The sequence below is a fragment of the Cryptomeria japonica genome, chromosome 7, assembly GCF_030272615.1.
Source record: "Cryptomeria japonica chromosome 7, Sugi_1.0, whole genome shotgun sequence".
Classification (NCBI taxonomy): Eukaryota; Viridiplantae; Streptophyta; class Pinopsida; order Cupressales; family Cupressaceae; genus Cryptomeria; species Cryptomeria japonica.
The window spans coordinates 628098782-628116964 of NC_081411.1; positions in this window are offsets into that span (position 1 = coordinate 628098782).

Sequence of the window (18183 nt, forward strand, 5' to 3'; positions counted from 1 at the left end):
GAGAGTTAATGTTGAAATATGAGAAAGTTAGCATTCATACCAAGAGAGATGACATTTGGACCGAAAGTGCAACTGTTTGGACTGAAAGAGCTACTATTTGGACTAAAAGTGTGACTATTTAGACCAAAAGAGCTATTGTTTGGACTGAAAGGCAATTGTTTGGACTGAAAGTGCGACTATTTGGACCAAAAGAGTTAATGTTTGGACTGAAAGTGCAACTATTTGGACCAAAAGAGCTAATGTTTGGATTAAAAGTGTGACTGTTTGGACCAAAAGAGCTAATGTTTGGACTGAAAATGCGTCTATTTGGACCAAAAAAGCTATTGTTTGGACTGAAAGAGCTAATCTGCTATGAAACTTGTAAATTTGACAATTTTAAATTTGAGTTTGCAATTTTTATTGTATTTTAATGGATGATATCTTGACTTGACTTACAAACACAGAATTCAAATTGTATTTTTGTCCCACAGGACACATAAAGTGTATGTTCAAGAAGCTTTAAAGAAAGCCCAAGTTTTCACAGGTTTTGAACAATCAAAAACACATCATTCAGTTTATCCTAAAGAGATTGGCTTAATTATTAGTTGTTAGTCCACACTTGGTACACTGTCATCTCACACAGCCTTGTCACCCCCTAAAGGACACCCATGTTTTTGCCTTTGTGAGAGCTAGTGGAGTCCCAATATGAGCCTAGCAATAAGGTCTCAAAAGGGGAGTTCTCACATATGCTCAAGAGGGACGTATGGTGAGTGTCTTAAGAAGATATTCTTCCCCCTCCATGCACTAAGAATTTAATAATGTTCAGAGGTAAACTGGGTAGCTTCTAATTTTAATTGGAACTAGTAAGGGATCTATTAAGTGCGTTGGGGTATAAACTCAATTAAGAGGTCTCCCAGCCTTGAAAAAGGTTTGATATACCCGAAGGTACAGAGGAGAGCTATTCCCAAGCATTGTCATTGACTTGATTTTCATCAAATCACATTTATTTTATAGTGGGTTGGAGTACTTGGCATTAGCCATTCCCACTTGGGTCATTCCCCTCTCACCGACCTTAATGGCTTTGGCCTTATAGGATCCTCAGGAGGGAAGGCCTGCTAAAGATATGCACTATTGAAAGAAAAAGATGAGTCTAGTTTTTTGATCACCTAAGAAAGGTGAAAGCATACTCTCCTATCATCAAAACACATAAGACATGTTTGTTCATTTCCATTGCAATTGGTCTATGTGCCTAATTTAACAAAAATCAGTGCAAAATCCTGTGACTGTAAACAAAGTTAGTAATTTATATTGCATTCTTTGACAGAAAAATGGTTTATGACTCTAGTCTCTCACAACAAAATAAGTACCAGCAAAACTAATAATCTGTAAATTAGGTTCAGGAAAATGACAGTTTAAAAGAAGAAATAAGAAATGCAAACTACAACATTTTAAAAATCAATAAAAAACTAAAAACACCATCAAATTGACCAAGAAAGCCATCATATGTGCCAAGAACTCTATTCTACACTCCAGAAACACTGCTGAATTGCCCAAAACACTGTTGAATTGACCAAAAATGTTGTTAAACCGACTGAAAATGTTGTCAAGTATACCAGACCACTACAAGACATACCAAAAAATGCTAAGGTTCAAACTGAAAATACTAAAGCAGAGAAAAACATAAAAATGGAGTTGAGAAATCTCCCATAAATGCTATTTGTGGTGTTGGGACACTACAATAGAGACCAAGAACGCAATTCAGGAGCCCGATAGAGCTAATTTGCATACCGAAAGAGCTAATCAACCTATCAATGAAATTTCCTACAAGCAAACTTGTTAAAGATCAAAGGGGTTGGGCCCTACGGTGGGTGCCAATTAATGTAATGCTAAAAATGTGGTAAATAGAAGCAAGCATACACATATAATGAGACAAAAAAACATAAGGGAAAGTTTAATTGAAAACTAAATTAAAGTTGCAAACCATAAGCCTTCCTTGGAATGTCCCATTTTCCTCTATTCTTGAGGACCTTGAAGGTGTTGGATTTATTGGCTCTCGGTGGAGCAATGACCTCCAAAGTGGCAACTCAAGAGTTGAGTAGCTACTTGATCATGATTGATTATGAAAATGATATGAAATGCATGATCTAAGAAACTAGATTAACATGCTATGATTAATCTAAAATGCTAATTACTAAATAATTGAAATGCAAATTTCCTATAGTAATGATGCTAAAACTATGAATGCAATGGATCCTTATTGCTCCAAAATGAGGGGTATTTATAGGAATTCCAAGGCCAAAGTTGAGGTGGTAGGAATCGACGGTTCAGATTTGATCTGAAGATATCAAAGGTCAAGATTGTAGAATTTGGAGAAGATGTTGGAGGAAGGGACACTTGTCATCTCTATGGTGACAAGTGTCAATGAGCCTTGCTCATGAGAGGACAAGTGTCCAAGGGAGGGGACATGTGGAAGAAGTGTCATGTGTCTCAAGGGGAGAATATCCACACCATAGGAGGTTAGGATGTTCAAGATAGGATAGGGTTAGTTAGACCCTAGGATTAGATGGAATGGGTTAGGTTAGAGGGTGGTTAGGTTAGGTGGTGAAAAGTTAGGAGCCATGTGCTCATTTGAATTTAGAAATTCAAATAATTGGGAAATGGTAATTAATCTCAACAAACTTGAGTTTGTTAATTTTAATTAGGGATTAGAAGAATTGATTTAGATGGGGGGTTAATTAATTTAGATTAATTAATCAAAAGGGATATGAAATTAACTATATAAATAAATCGTGTAGATTTATTTACTAGTACATGAATAGGGGAATTAATCAAATTTGCTTGTGAATTCGATTAATTGGGAAGGGAGATTAATTAAATAATTGCGTATTTAATTAATTATCTTCAGACCATTTTTAGGTGTATACAATGATAAAGTAGAAATGAAGAGATAAAGCATTCGAGAGAAAGACAAGCTAGGGATAGGATGTCACTAAGTTTGAGGGATGCACAACTTCCCAGAAATAGGATCATATCAATCATTGTAAAAACCTTTGAATATTCATAAATTAAGAAACATTCGTACTAAAGCAAAAAAAAGATTCCAAGTTGACTGGTTGAAGAGACCTTGATGCCAAAAATGTCCCAACAACTAATATCATTCTTGACATATTATTGTAAGAGCACAAGTGGACTTATATAGATAACAAGGACATTCCTAAATTGATGAGAGAAAAGGGTATGATTTCCACTAGACAACAAGGTTTGTTATGTTGGTGTAAAGTAGTGGAAATGGGGTTCACTATTCTAAACATGTAAACTAGGAATCAAACCCATCTCACCAATCACATTGAAGAACAACCAATAGGGCCAATTTCAAACCTTTAGGAGAGTAGGGTAGGAAGGAAAAAGTGGTTCCAATGGTATTCTATCATAGCAGTGGTTTGTATGTGTAGTTTAACTATCGTGGGCTCAAATTGATCACTCAACTCATTAATATGCTTGAATCAATCTCTCAATTTGTTGATGTGCTTGAATTGATCTCTCAACTCATTGATATGATTGAATCAATATCTCAATTTGTTGATGTGCTTGAATTGATCTCTCAACTCATTGATATCAATCTCTAAAATTTTATCAAATCGATCTTTACATTACTATTAGTGTCCAAGATTGCTCTCATCCTCAGATTTAGTAGATAAAGATTCATATCTCGATTTGGATCCTAGTAATCTACAACCACCAATAGAGAAAGTTTTAGTTTAATCAGAAACACTTTATGGATTTGATTGTTCTCTTTTGTGTTTGATTTATTGGATGAGATAAATGGAAGAACTACACTAAATAGTGAAAAAGTGGCAATAATTAGCATAAACAAACAAATACATATATGAGAATCAATTGAGTTGTATAGAACTAAGGTGTAAAAAACTGGAAAGGGGATGTAGAGAGGAACCTATATCTAACATATGAGCTCAAAGTAACTGAACTATGTCAATAGGAAACATAGTCCTGATAGGTGCCCAAGTGTAGAAAAAGAGTCAAATTAGTCTTAGGAGCTTCCACATTTCCTTCTAGTCAATTTTGAAGTCAAAACACCTAGACTATGGCACTAGGCATCCTAGTCCTAATGGACTATGGTACTTGTTGTTAATGTTTTGCCCTTTTCTAGTGGATTTACTTGGTTGCTTAAATCTATGTCTAAAACATTGTGCTTTTGTACCTTTAGACTAAACTTGAAACCTATTTATGAGCCTAAAAATGCACAAAAGGAGAGAAGGGTTGTATAAGGGCTTGCCTAAGTCAAACCCCAAGTTGGAATTAACCTTACATCAATGATGATTAGGAAAGAAATAAAATATAAATTAATATACTGAATTGAAATAATATTACTTCAATCTTAATGATATTGATAATGATGCAATGCTCTTTGAATAAAGTCATCCAAATTTTGATGCAATAACATGTTTTATTATCATAAAATCCATCATGAAACATACTTAAAGTTTTCTTCTTATAGCTTTATGTTCCTTAAAGTTAGATCTTCTCTTGAAGAATAATTATTTATCTTGAATTGTAAGAATGAGATGATAAAATGAATCAGGGATGATGTCTTATATAGCGTTCTTAAGGTATTTTCACTTTTTTGTAAACTTACAATACTCATATCCCAAATTTAAGTATAAATCTAGAAATTTCAAGGCTGACACATTACTCTCCCTAAATTTCAACCAAAAAGTGTCACACTATGACAACAATCACCATGGTTCCGATAGAATAGGCTCAAATTTGAAGTGGAGGACTCGATAATAGGGCCTTGATATTGGATCTGTAATTTATGTTAGTACTAACGACATTTAAGTGGGGGAAAAGTGCTTTGAAATTTAAAATGAGAGCCCATATAGACTTAAAATGATATAGAAGAAAGGGAACACTTAAACTAAGGGCCAAAATAGGAACTTGTTGAAGTTTTAAAGTGGACTAGGACTCAAATTCTTGATTTGAGGATTAATTCAAAGCAAGAACTAGTCCCAAAAATTTTAGAGTAATGGGAAAACTTAAATGAGTGCTAGGAGAGTGTAAAATTGGACTCAATAATTAGAGTACAATTTATGACACTACAGTTGTGTGATTCATGATTGCATCATGGATTCTATAGACTATCAAAGTTGGGTTATGCTAGGTGATCCAAGCTAGGAAGATTACAAATAAAAATAATTTGAAAAATTGACTACAAAATGGGTGTTGCAGTGTGTACCAAACATAAAGATTACCAAACAAAACCCTCTTTTTGCGAGGCAATCCAAAATATTTACTACAATTCAAAATAAAAATGCAATGATAATTTAAATATAAATCTAATAGAATTGATAAGAAAACTAAAACAACTTGAAGAGAAATCCTATTTTAAAATGGACAAACATAAAGTGGCTTTGCGAGCTTGCATGGTTACCCATAATTTTACTAAAAATGAGCAAAGAGTGATTGAATTGAACATTGGAATGGTAATCTATCTAAGTAAGACTAGATGGTTATGTTTTTACTATGTGGGATTTAGCTTTTTGATTTGATAATTAAATACAAAAAATATAAACATATGCAAATTTTTGGTAAACATAAAATGTGTAATGATGTATTTAAAATTACAGTTCATTTTATTTTAGCACTTTTTTTGACATACGCATTGCATCGTTTGTGATTTAGGCTTTAACACTTTAACAATTAAATGTTTGATAATTTATAAATATGAATTTTGATAATTGTCCAAGTTGACTTAAAAATAGTTACAATGGAATAACTATCTAAAAAAATTTAAATCAATGTTTAAACATTAAAAAATATTTTTTAACAATATTATCAAGAATTTGATTACAATTGTTTTCTCTAAACTAAAACTTGAATGTAAAACTTGATCAATTGAACAACTAACAATATTAAAGTAGTTAAAAATTACAAATCTATCAAAATAAATCTTTAATCATTGTGAGATTTTTCCAAGATCAAGAGCTCAATGAAAAGTACAATAGAGAGACAAAATAGATGATAAGAATAAACTGTATTCTATCAAGATAAAAATACTGAATTCTATCAAGATAAAAATACTGATTAACTGGATCATCAACCATTACATACAATGAATATGAGTCTGCTTATATAGGCAAGGATATATGGATATGTGAACACACAAACATGACATGTGGCTCAATAAGAAACAAGGGTAGGTAGGAGAAACAATATAATATTCCACATGAGGTCGATCACCCACTGAAGGTGGAATGTAACAACAAAATAAGACCACAAAAGGTGGAAATTCTCCTACACACACTATCCCAATGAGGCACAAACACCCAAGTGTCTCATACCCAAATTATTATGAAATGAATTATCCTAAGTAAACTTAAGTAAGATGTAATAATATCCAACATGAATAAATAATTACACCAACACTCCCCCTTAAGTGCAACTTAGGGGAATGCACTTAAGTCTACAATGCAACTAAGCAATGCAAGATGGGTCCCAACTACTAGGCCATGTTAGGTACACATGTACAAATGCAAATGTAATCTCCCATAAACGGAGAAAGAGAGAAAAACCACATGGAAAAAAACTCCCCCCCAAAAGAGAGATGATGAAAGAACACAATGCTCTCAATGATGTATGAAAAGAACAAAATATGTCCCCCCCATAAAAGAGAAGAGGAGACCATGAAGCCCCCCTCAATGTAGAATCTGCACCAATGGTAGAAGCTCGAAGATGTATGAAGAAACTACTCCATGAATGGTGAACAACGTTCTTCCCCTTGGGAAAAAACAAAACCAAAGGTGTATCCATGAAGTCTCCCCAATCATGAAGGGAAGATGTGGGAAAAAAACTCATGATGAATAGAATCTTTGAAAACTGCTCAAGTGTCCCCATGTAGATGTTGAAGGATACCGCCTCCAAAGGTGGTAAACTGCTCCACACTATTGAAAAAGGCACTCCAAGATCTAGTGGAGATGAATGTAGAACAATATCCAAAGACTCACATGTCTCCTCTAAGCATAAAGAGACCTCCTCCAACTGATGTACAAAAGTATCCACAATCATATCAACCTCGAAAGAATCATCATGTAGAGAATGCACAAGAGGTTCAAAGTGTTCCCTCACAACAATCAAAGAAGGATCATCTTCATCAAAGAGAAGATGAATGTCATCAATGATGTCTCCCAAATCTGCAATGTAGGACTCTACAAACAAACCTGCAATGTTTGTCAAGTAGTCATCCCAATCAACTGAAGCTAGAAGACATGAAATATTCTGCTGCACTGAATCACAAGAAGGCAAAATTGTCACACTAGTTGCGTCATCAGGTGCAATAGGTGATGTGATATCAATAGGAGGAGATGAAATGCAAGGCTCAAGAACGGGGTCACATGTGAGAATCCCCAAGTTCAAGTACCCAAAGTTCTCCTCAAAATCTGAATCATCAACATAGGAAGAATCAACCTCATCAATAGGACCAAAATGTGAAAAAGAGTACAATCAAGATGCATGATCAACCACCCCAGTCGCAATGATAGCTCTAGTCTCCAAGTCTCTAATGATAACTGAATCATGTATGAACTCCATAGTTTTCCTAATTACCCCATTTGTGATTTGATAGATGAAAAGAAAATTGTTTGTCAAGTGGGGTACACACAACACATCATTGAAGGAGTTATCCCCAATGGCAATAGATCCTTTCCCAATCGCATCCATGTATGTATGATTCCCCATTAAAATATGTGGTATGTGGCAAGGCTCAAATGAAGAGAACATAGATTGCAAAGATGTCATATGATGAGAAGCCCCTGAATCTAGAAGCCATCTCCCTGAATCATGACTTGTAGTAGCACAAAGAGCTTGTCCCTTTCCTTTATCTGTCCCAAAAGAGTGATCCTTTCCTTTATCTTTTTCCTTGGAAGAAGAAGTCGATGTAGACATTCTAGAAGGTAGGTTGATTTTATTCTTCTCAAGAAGATTCTTCAATTCATCAATATCCTTCTTGTAACAATGTTGTTTATCGTATCCTGACTTCTTGCAATATGCACAAAAAAGATTGTCCTTATAGGATTTCCTCTTAGGTGAGTCACCTTGTTGTTGAGAGGAGGATTGTGCTCTATCTTGTTGTGGTTTTGACTTAGGTTCCTTTTGATTCTTGCATTTTCCTTGATTGCTTTGATTCCCCTTATTATCCACCAAAGCTTGTGACTTTGAAGATTTGAGAATCCCCATTTTTGTCAACTTAGATTGCTCAAGTATCAACATCTCCATGAATGAATCAAATGAGGGAGAAGTGTATGAATCTCCTTGTGCTAACCTATTGGTGTGAAAGCTAGATACAAAGGTTTCATACTCTGAAGGAAGCTTGTCCAACAAGTTATAAACCAATTGAGTATATTTTTTGTCAATGCTACAATCCTTTAGCTTTGCTCTTAGCTCAATTGCTTTTGTGACATAATCTTGGATTGTATCAAAATCCTTGGGCTCCAAAGTTGTGAGTTCACTATCAAGCTTGTAGCCCTTAATCTCATCAACTTGTCCATATAATTTCTCATAAATATCCTAAGCCTCTTTAATTGTAGTACACTTATCAATGTAAAAAATGAGGTCATTTGATACATACTTTCTAAGAGTTCCAAGTGCCATAGCATTCTTAGTGAGTCATTCAAGTTGAGCATTAGGATCGGCCTTAGGATCAGGTGGTGTTGTTATAGTTCCATCTACATAATGAATGAGTCCTTTTTCCATTAGTTTACTCCATGCCTTAATCTTCCATGAAGCATAATTATGAGGAGTTAAAAAGTGGAAATTTAGGAGAACCCATAGCACCAAAATGAAAAAATACAAGATAGAGAGAGGCACAATCACACAAGACACCCCCCCAAAATACTCAATCAAGAAACCCCCCCAAAAAAATGATGATTTGGCACTTTATACTTAGTGTGTATACAATGGGCCACTTGCAAAACAAAGCAAGGTGGACTTCTTATTTCAACTTTATAACTACCTCAAATAGACTATAAGAGACTCCAACAAATACTACAAGTGATCTAAACTGAGATCCAAGAAAAATGCAAGTACCAAATAGGTCAAGTTTATACTCAAAATTCATGGAAACAGCCTCCCAGACTCAACCGTGATGTCCAAATCATTGTCCGATGCCCCCCAAAAATATCACCTCCTCGGATCTAAAAAGTGAAGCCTCCAAAAAAGACTAATCAAAGAATCCCTTTAGGCTCTGATACCATGTGAGATTTTGCCAAGCTCAAGAGCTCAATGAAAATTACAATAGAGAGACAAAATCGATGATAGGAATAAATTGTATTCTATCAAGATAAAAATACTAAACAATTGGATCATCAATTGTTACATACAATGAATATGAGTCTACTTATATAGGCAAGGCTATATGGATATGTGAGCACACAAACATGAAATGTGGCTCAATAAGAAACAAGGGTAGGTAGGAGAAACAATATAATGTTCCACATGAGGTGGATCACCCACCGAAGGTGGAATGTAACAACAAAATAAGACCACAAAAGGTGGAAATTCTCCTACACTATCCCAATGAGGCACAAACACCCAAGTGTCTCATACCCAAACTACTATGAAATGCATTATCCTAAGTAAGCTTAAGTAAGGTGTAATAATATCCAACATGAATAAATAATTACACCAACAATCATACCTAGAGATAGATATAATCTAATAAAATAGAAATCAAAGACCAAGACCTACATAAATCATATATACTCATCACTTGTCAACTACATACACTATAATTACAAACCTAAGGTTATGCCCCTACTAGAAAGAAAAGTGTTATCCCTTTAATGCAGTTTTAAACTTAATCATTTGTAAGATGACAATAAAGAAAACATGTGTGCCTCCATGCCACCACCCTCTTCATAGTTTTCCCTTATATTCACAAAAGAATAAAAATTAAAAGTAAAATAATTAGGACTTAATATATGCTTATAAAATTAGATCAAATGAGAAGTGTGTATGATAAACAACCTACCACATATAGAATGGCCTCACGTGGAGGATGGTTGGGGTTTAGCAGAGGCCGCATAGGGAGAGGTTTTCTGAGTAGGCTAGGTCGATCGGGCTATCAGAATAACGCTTGGCATCCTCTAGGAAGGGCTTGGAAGGGTGAAAATCATGGGAACTATAGGTGGTACCCATAAAAGTAGTTCAAAAGGTGGTTCAAATGACGCAAATCTCAGGATTGAAAGGGCTTTATGGGGACAAATACTGGTCCACCTTATAGCTTCAAGGATTTTGAACCCAAGTTTTGGAGGCCCAAAGGAGGAAACAAGTAGAATTAATCGAGAAAGATTAGTATTGACAATCATCCTAATTGTGGTTTATCTATTTGCATTGAAAATAATGAATGGAAAGAAGTAATAGAAATGCTAAAGGAAAGAAATTTATTATAAAATGGGGTGGGGAATGGTTGGCATTTCCCAGGGTTAGGAAATGGTGTGATGAGCAATAGGGGAAACATTTTATTTTGAATACTCTTCCCAATGGGTTTTATTTAGTAGTGTGTGGTAGCTCATCATAAAAACAAGGGATTCTTAACAATGGGCCATTTATGATGGGTGGTATGGGTTTTTATATTTGGGATTGGTCTCCAAATTTTCACCCATTAAAGGCTAGTATAGAGGAGATTCTAAAATGGATTTGTTTGTATAAGCTCTGAAAATGAGTATTGGGATCTTGAAACCCTGAAGTTGATTATGAACAAGTTAGGTAGGTTTATCTGTGTAGATGAGGTGGTTGAAAATAAATATTTTAGCATTTACGCTATAATTTGTATTTATTGGAGATTTTATCTACACCCTTGCCAAAATCCATAGAGGTTTTCTCTATGGAAGGGGTCTAGGTTTAACAAGTTGAGGTAGAAGAAATAGTGGAAAACTACAAGAAGTGTAAACATATGGGACATGTTACAAAAGATTGTATCAAAGACTTGAAAGGCAAAGAGTTGGAACATAACCAAAATGTTTATAAGTTAATGGCTTTGTTAGAGGTGTTGGACAAGACTAATGAGAATGTTGCAAACATTTTAGAGGAAAGGGAGGTGGGTGAGAAAGGAAATAAAATGGAGGCAATGGATACTAGTTGCAACAAGGTGTTGGAAGATGGACCAGGTAAGGTTCCCGATATGTATAATGCCTCTAATGTACACTCAAATTTTGATACATCTCTAGCATATATAGGGCTCAGCAAAGGAATTTCCACAAGAGATATGGGTTAGGATACAAATTTGGCAAATAAAGAAACCCATTTTGATCTAGATTAAGGTACTCCAAGCTTGGGTCAAGAGAGAGCATTAGGTAGGAGGAAGGGATTTTTGGAACCATTATATTTGACTCTATAGTTGGTGTCCTTGGATAGACTTCTCAGGAATTTGTCTCCCTTATGAGTCCCAGTGATATGAATGTGGAGGCTCTTGATGGGTATTAAGAATTTCTAGGCATGAAAGGCAGATATCTCTCCAATAAAAATAGTGGACTCTTTAGCAAATAGAGGCATGGAAGCAGAGGATAGGATTATGTGCTCACCACATGGAGAAGAGGATATTGGCATGTCTGATGGAGAGGATATTTTTGGCCTTTTGGATGAAGAAGGGATTTGTGCAAAGAGAACTATATAATTCAAATCCCATCAAATAACATGAAAGTGACTATAGGTGAAAAAAAGGAAGAGGCCCAAAGTTTTTCAAGGTAAAACTGGAAATAGTAGGAAGCATGAAGGGACAATGGAAACTTAGATCCTGGAAGGGTGGGTCCCTTATTGGATAACCATGAAGATCATATCTTGGAATGTCAAGGGATGTAATGCCCCTAACAAGAGACATCTAATCAAGAAGTGTTTTGATCAAATGAGGTCAAATGTTATTTTTCTTCAAGAGACCAAATCAAGAGATAGTGAGATGTAATACTTAGCAAAGGGTTGGAAATTTTGGAAGGGTTATTTTTTTAAGGAAATATATGCATCAAGTGGAATGGAACTCATATGGAACCTGAGCATAGTGTAGTGTGAACTGGTTTTATAAGAACAACATTGATAATTGGTGAAGTTGCACCCATTTTTTGTAAATGGGGTTTTCTTTGCTCTAAATGTGTATGGACCCTCATATTCAAATTAGAAAAGAGAATCATGGGCAAACCTCTATGTGGTTATCAAGGATGTATTCAATCATATTTGTTTAATTGGCAATGATTTTAATGTTACTCTTGAGATTGGGGGAAAAAGGTGGTAGAGCTTGTCTTAGAGTGGTTCAAAGGGATTTTTAAGATTTCATGACTAAAAATGGACTAATTAAAGTTATATTTAAAAATGGCACCTTCACTTGGAACAATTATAGGCTGAGAAGTAGCAAAATTTTGGAAAAATTGGACTGGTTTATGTTATATGGAAATTGGGCTCTTACTCTAGTGGTTTTTTAAGCAGGTATCCTTCCTTATCTTGGTTCACATCACTTTCCTATTTTGCTTCTCCTTCATAAGGATTTAGTGCCAATTAAATGTCCTTTCAAGTTTGAACATATGTGGTTGATAGCGGAGGGGTTTGGTGGCCTTATTTCATAATGGTGGAGGAACTCCCCTAAGTGGAATGGTAAGAAAGCCTTTATTTTTTTCAAAAAGCTTCAATTTATAAAGACCAAACTAAAAATGGAATAGTGTCCAATTTAAGGATATCTTTGTGGAAAAGCTTCAAATTGAGGAAAATATGGAAGTGCTCCAAAGTAGGATATCCAAGAGTGGTATGGTAGATGTTGATTATGAGGGATAAAATATTCTTAATGCCAAATACTCAAAACTGCTAAAAAGAGTAAGAATTTTTTTGGTGGCACAAGTCGAGAGAATGTTGGTTAAAGGATGGAGATCGAAATACAAAGTTTTTTCACATTTCTATCAGGGTAAAGAGATCTTTAAACTTGATTCTTTCAATTAAAGGTGAATATGGAGATTGGAAAGAGGATAAGGACATTAACCAAGAAGCGGTGTCTTACTTTCAAAGATTGTTATCTAATGATGTCGATAATTGGATTTTGCAGCCAAACATTTTGAATATATATCCCTAGTATGGTTTCTATGGAATAGAATGACATGTTATGTGATAATGTAACTATGGAGGAGGTGAAAGTAACTTTGTTCTCAATGGGGGGGAGAAGGCTCCAAGTCTAAATGGCTTTCCCAAAAAAAAAATAGAAGTTTTAGAACCTACTTAAGGAGGATATTTGGGAAGTAGTAGAAGAATCCAGAGTTGACAAGACAAACCTTAGATTTTTAAATAATACTTTGACTGCTTTAATACCTAAGAAAGAGAAAGTTGAGACTTTTGAATATTTTAGACCGATCTCCCTATGCAACACTATTTATAAGATTATCTCTAAGGTAATGGCTAGCAGGATGAGAAGGGTCAGGTTCCTACTATTATTTATAAGGAGAAAATTAGATTTGATCCTAATCGGTCCATTGTGGAGGGTATAATTATAGCACATGAAGCCACCCATTCTATTAGAACAATGAATATAGAGAGAATGTTTGTCAAGCTAGATATCAAAAAGGCTTACGATCAGGTGAATAGGAGGTTTCTATTAAAAATTTTGGAGAGTTTTGGATTTTCCCAAGCATGGGTAGATTGGGTGCATGGGTGTATTGATAATCATTAGTTTTCAGTCTTGGTTAATGGAAGTCCACAAGGATTATTTCAGTCTAAAAGAGGACTCAAACAAGGTGATCCATTATCCCCCTTTTTTATCATAGTGGTGGAAGCTCTTGGATGTCTTAGTACTAAAAAGCATAAGAATGGGTTGTGGCACGGGATCATGGTTGCCATAAATGTGGAGGTATTTTCCCACCTCGAGTTCATGGATGATACTCTTCTAATGGGGGAAGCATCTTTAAGAAGGGCTAGATGCATTCAGATAACATTAGACACATATAGTATGGTCTCAAAGTAGAGAATTGATTAGCAAAAATTAGAAATCTTGTTATTTAATACAAGAGGCCAGAAATAGCAGAAGATTGCTAAAATATTGGGGATTAAACCTAGACTCTTACCAGGGAAATATCACAGAGTTTCTTTATTTGGGAGTGCTTCCAAGTCCTCTCTATGGAAACGCCTAGTTGATATTTGTCTCAGCAAATTAGAATGATTGAAAATTTGATGGCTTACTTCTACTGGGAGAATTTTTATGTTGAAAATTGTAATATCTACCATATTGATTTTTCTATGATGTGCAACAAAATACCATAAAAAAATATCAGATTCATTCAATAACATATGATAATTTTTTTTTTGGAATGACAATTAGGAGCAAGACAAAATCCCTTTGTTGGCTAGGGACAATATTTGCAAACCGAAATTGGTTGGAGGGGCAAGGATAAGGAATTGGAAATTGATGAATGAAGTTATGGGAAGAAAACTAATTAGGGCCATGTATGGTAATCCAAAGCATTCATATTTTGAAAGCAAAACATCTAGATAGTTAGGTGAGGAAATGAATATTGACCATTTAGAATCCTCCAAGAGCATCGTCTATTTGGAATTTTATGATTTCATGTAGATCGATTATTACAGGCCATATCTCTTGGAATTTAGGGAATGGTAAATCTGCTAATTTCTAGGAGGATCTTATGGGGTTTCAAGTGGGAATAATGATCTAGTTGAAATTCAGTGTGTTACCAAGGAAACATGGGGAATGAAGGTGGCAAATTATTTGATGAGATCCATGGAGCAGGGTAGAGTGGTATGGAATTGGAAATCAGTGGAGGAGTTAAATGTGGATCCAATACAATCTAGAGTCTTTCAAAACATCCTAGATTCTATAAGGATTTGGTTGTCGGGTGCCCAGGATAAGATTATGTGGCGTGACTTGAAATCAGGAAAGTATTCAGTAAAGATTGGCTATAGATTAATGGGAGCAATAGTTGACATGGAGGATTGGCCATAGGTTTTGTGTTGGAACAAATCATGCCTACCTAAGGCTGGTTCCTTTTCTTGGCTAGCTCTTCGGGGTAGAGTGTTAACAAGAGAAAGATTTTTAAAAATGGGTTTTATGGGCCCCTTTAAATGTATTTATTGTAATAGGGATGAAGAAACTTTGGATCATCTACTGTTGTACTATGAGTTTACTTTAAAATGTTGGAGGTATGTCCTAAATAAGCTTGACTGAGAAACTCCATTTGCAATGACATTAAAGGCTTTTTCTTTGAGTTGGTTTTGGCCAAGTAAGATCACTACTTCTTCTAGTATTTGGCAAATTTTCCCATTGACTTTTATTTGGGAGGTATGGAAGGAGAAAAATAGGACAATTTTTCAAGATAAGGCAAAATCTTTGCATAGCATGTGTGGGAGATTTGAAACAACCATTTTGAAGCTAGTTAGTTTGGCAGCTTCATGCATAAATCTCAATGAGATATCTTTCTCATTAACAGATTATTGGATATAGTGTAAATGATGTTTGAATAAATGCAGGCCTGTTAATGGGCTCTCTCAAGTTGATTCAAATGCACAAGATAGAAATAAAGTGGAGTTGATTAAGTCGAATCAAGGATGTGTTGGAATCAAGGAACTCTGAGAGGGGGGTGAATCAATGTTCTACAATCTTTAACCTTATTAAATTGAACTTTCAACCACTTCATGCATATGAACAAAATAAAGATGCAAGAACATGAACCAAATAGCCACAACACCATAACACCAAGGTTTTTTATAAGAGGAAACCTGGTAAAAGGAAAAACCATGGTGGGGATGAACCCACAATATAAGTATACTCTACAGAAGTATAGAAATATTACAATGGGGAATGCACATGTATTCAGGCACACTGCCTACAACTCACTTCTCAAAAACAACAAAGGGCTACAACCTAGGGAAGACTCATTGTCTTACAAATAGATTTAGATCACATCCGGAAGATTGTGAATTGAAGAATAGCATCTCCTAATGCATGGTTATAGTTCTGGTTAAGCACAACTTCCTCTTCAATCTACTCTGCCTCTGAAATATTAATATAATATTTGTTCATGAATTTGAATCTCATCCATACACATCACCTCATTATACCACACACAATTAAATTAAGATATTACATATATTTATAAATGACATCAACCTTAAAAAATATTAACAAGGTCGGCTCAACACTCATCACCTAATTACAAAATATAACCATAAACACTACAAAATCATATGCGGACCAAGAAATGTTGGCTAAGACATAGCACATACCCATATCACACATGTCAAATATGAAACACCTCCAAGAATTATGCATTGAACATCCAAAACACATTACAAGCATATGGTCAGCCAAAACAATAAAGAACACCAACACATTAGATAAAAACATCAATTGTGTGCATAATGATCAATGCAGACCAGCAACACAAAAGGAACATGATCTATAAACATCCACAAGCATCATGAATCACCACCGCAATATCTGTGTAAGGTGGAAAATTGAACCCTAGTGACTCCCCACCTAGGAGAGAGAAAGGAAGTCACTAGGATGATTTTCACTTGGGAGAAACTTTACATTCAAAAGAGGGGCTTGAATCCACTAGATCCAAATCCAAGGGGAACAAGGATATGAATTCCAAGTGGATTGCAAGGGTTGGAAAGTGATTTGCCCTCTTTTTTAAATAGATATGTTGATTTGTTGACTATGTGGAAAAGAGAGATAAAATGGATGAAATGAGCAGCTACCAGTTCGAGATCATGCTGTATTTCTGGATCTAAGATACTCGGACTAATATGGATCTACCCTGCAAATTTGGAGAAAAGTCGATGAGACCATGTTGAAAGTGCACACGGTCCTCCAAAAAATTCGTACACCAAAAAGGGTTTTTTCATCTCTGTAAATGGAGTCTAAACCTACAATTATAGTTGTGCACCTGCAACCTACAAACAGAAAAGAAGGGAAGAAGGGTTGTGGATAGGGGTTTTCCTCAATCAAATCCCGATTGAGGAATCAACCTTGAAATAAAGTAATTGCAAATGCTTAAATGTAAATGATAGAAATGTAAACCTTGTAGATCTGCAATTGATTGATGATGATTGCTTTGCTTCTTGAATGTAATCATAAATGTTGTATGCAATGGCATGTGACATGACAAAACCTTAACACACACACATGCTTGCAAATGAATGTTGTAATGTTGCTCCAATGGATAAATGAAGAAGACACATGAAGAAGAGAGCTCGATGGATGCTTGAAGACTTGAACGCTTGATGTATGAATTTCACCTATCGTTTATTTTGTATATTCATGTATATTATGTAATTCACCTCTCTACAAATGAGAAGACTAACTCCCTTTTGTACATGCCTTAGAGAATTAATTCATCTCACCTAGGGCCAACATCGGGGAGGTTTGAAATCCTAAAATGCAGATAGGGTTGGAGGGACCTATTTTGGGGCCACCCTAAGAGGGGGGGACAGGGGTGCCACGCCCCTTTCCTACCCTATCCCGGGGCCTGGATAGGGTCTTGAGGTAGTCTCAGGGCTGAAACGAGAGGAACTCAGGGTGAAGGTGCAGAGAGGGGTCTCGACTGAGAGAGGAGGTGTTGTCGCCTAGGTGAGGACCTAAAATGTGGTTGAAATTGTGGGGGTCGCAATTTCATGACGCTACAATCCGCAACAACTCAAATTACTAGAATCACATCATCATTATACCGAACTTCAAGAACACTAACTGCAACGACTGTCAACTTGGAAAAATCACTTGTGGAGCACTAAACCATGAACCGCTTGCTATGAAGACACACATCAATGTCTCAAATATTTCTCCAAATCCATAGATCAAAATATTACAATGCAGAGAAATGCAGATCAAATTAATGATACTCTAACACAATTGAACAACAGAAAAAGTAGCCACAACATAGATAGCCATAACTCACTCAAATCTTCATGCAGACCGCTGAAAATTATATTGAATCATCTATACACAATCATCTACAAACCCTTTAATCTACAAACTCTGATCATCAACATGTTGAGCAAATCAACTTACTGGCGTTCACTACAACACTGCCACAGACAGAGAAATATGTTGAAATCAATGACAACACATCTCTCAGATGTTAAAGCACATATTTGGAGCAATTTCCTCAAACATCCAACAGGATGGATAAAAATAAATTTTGATGGTGCGTC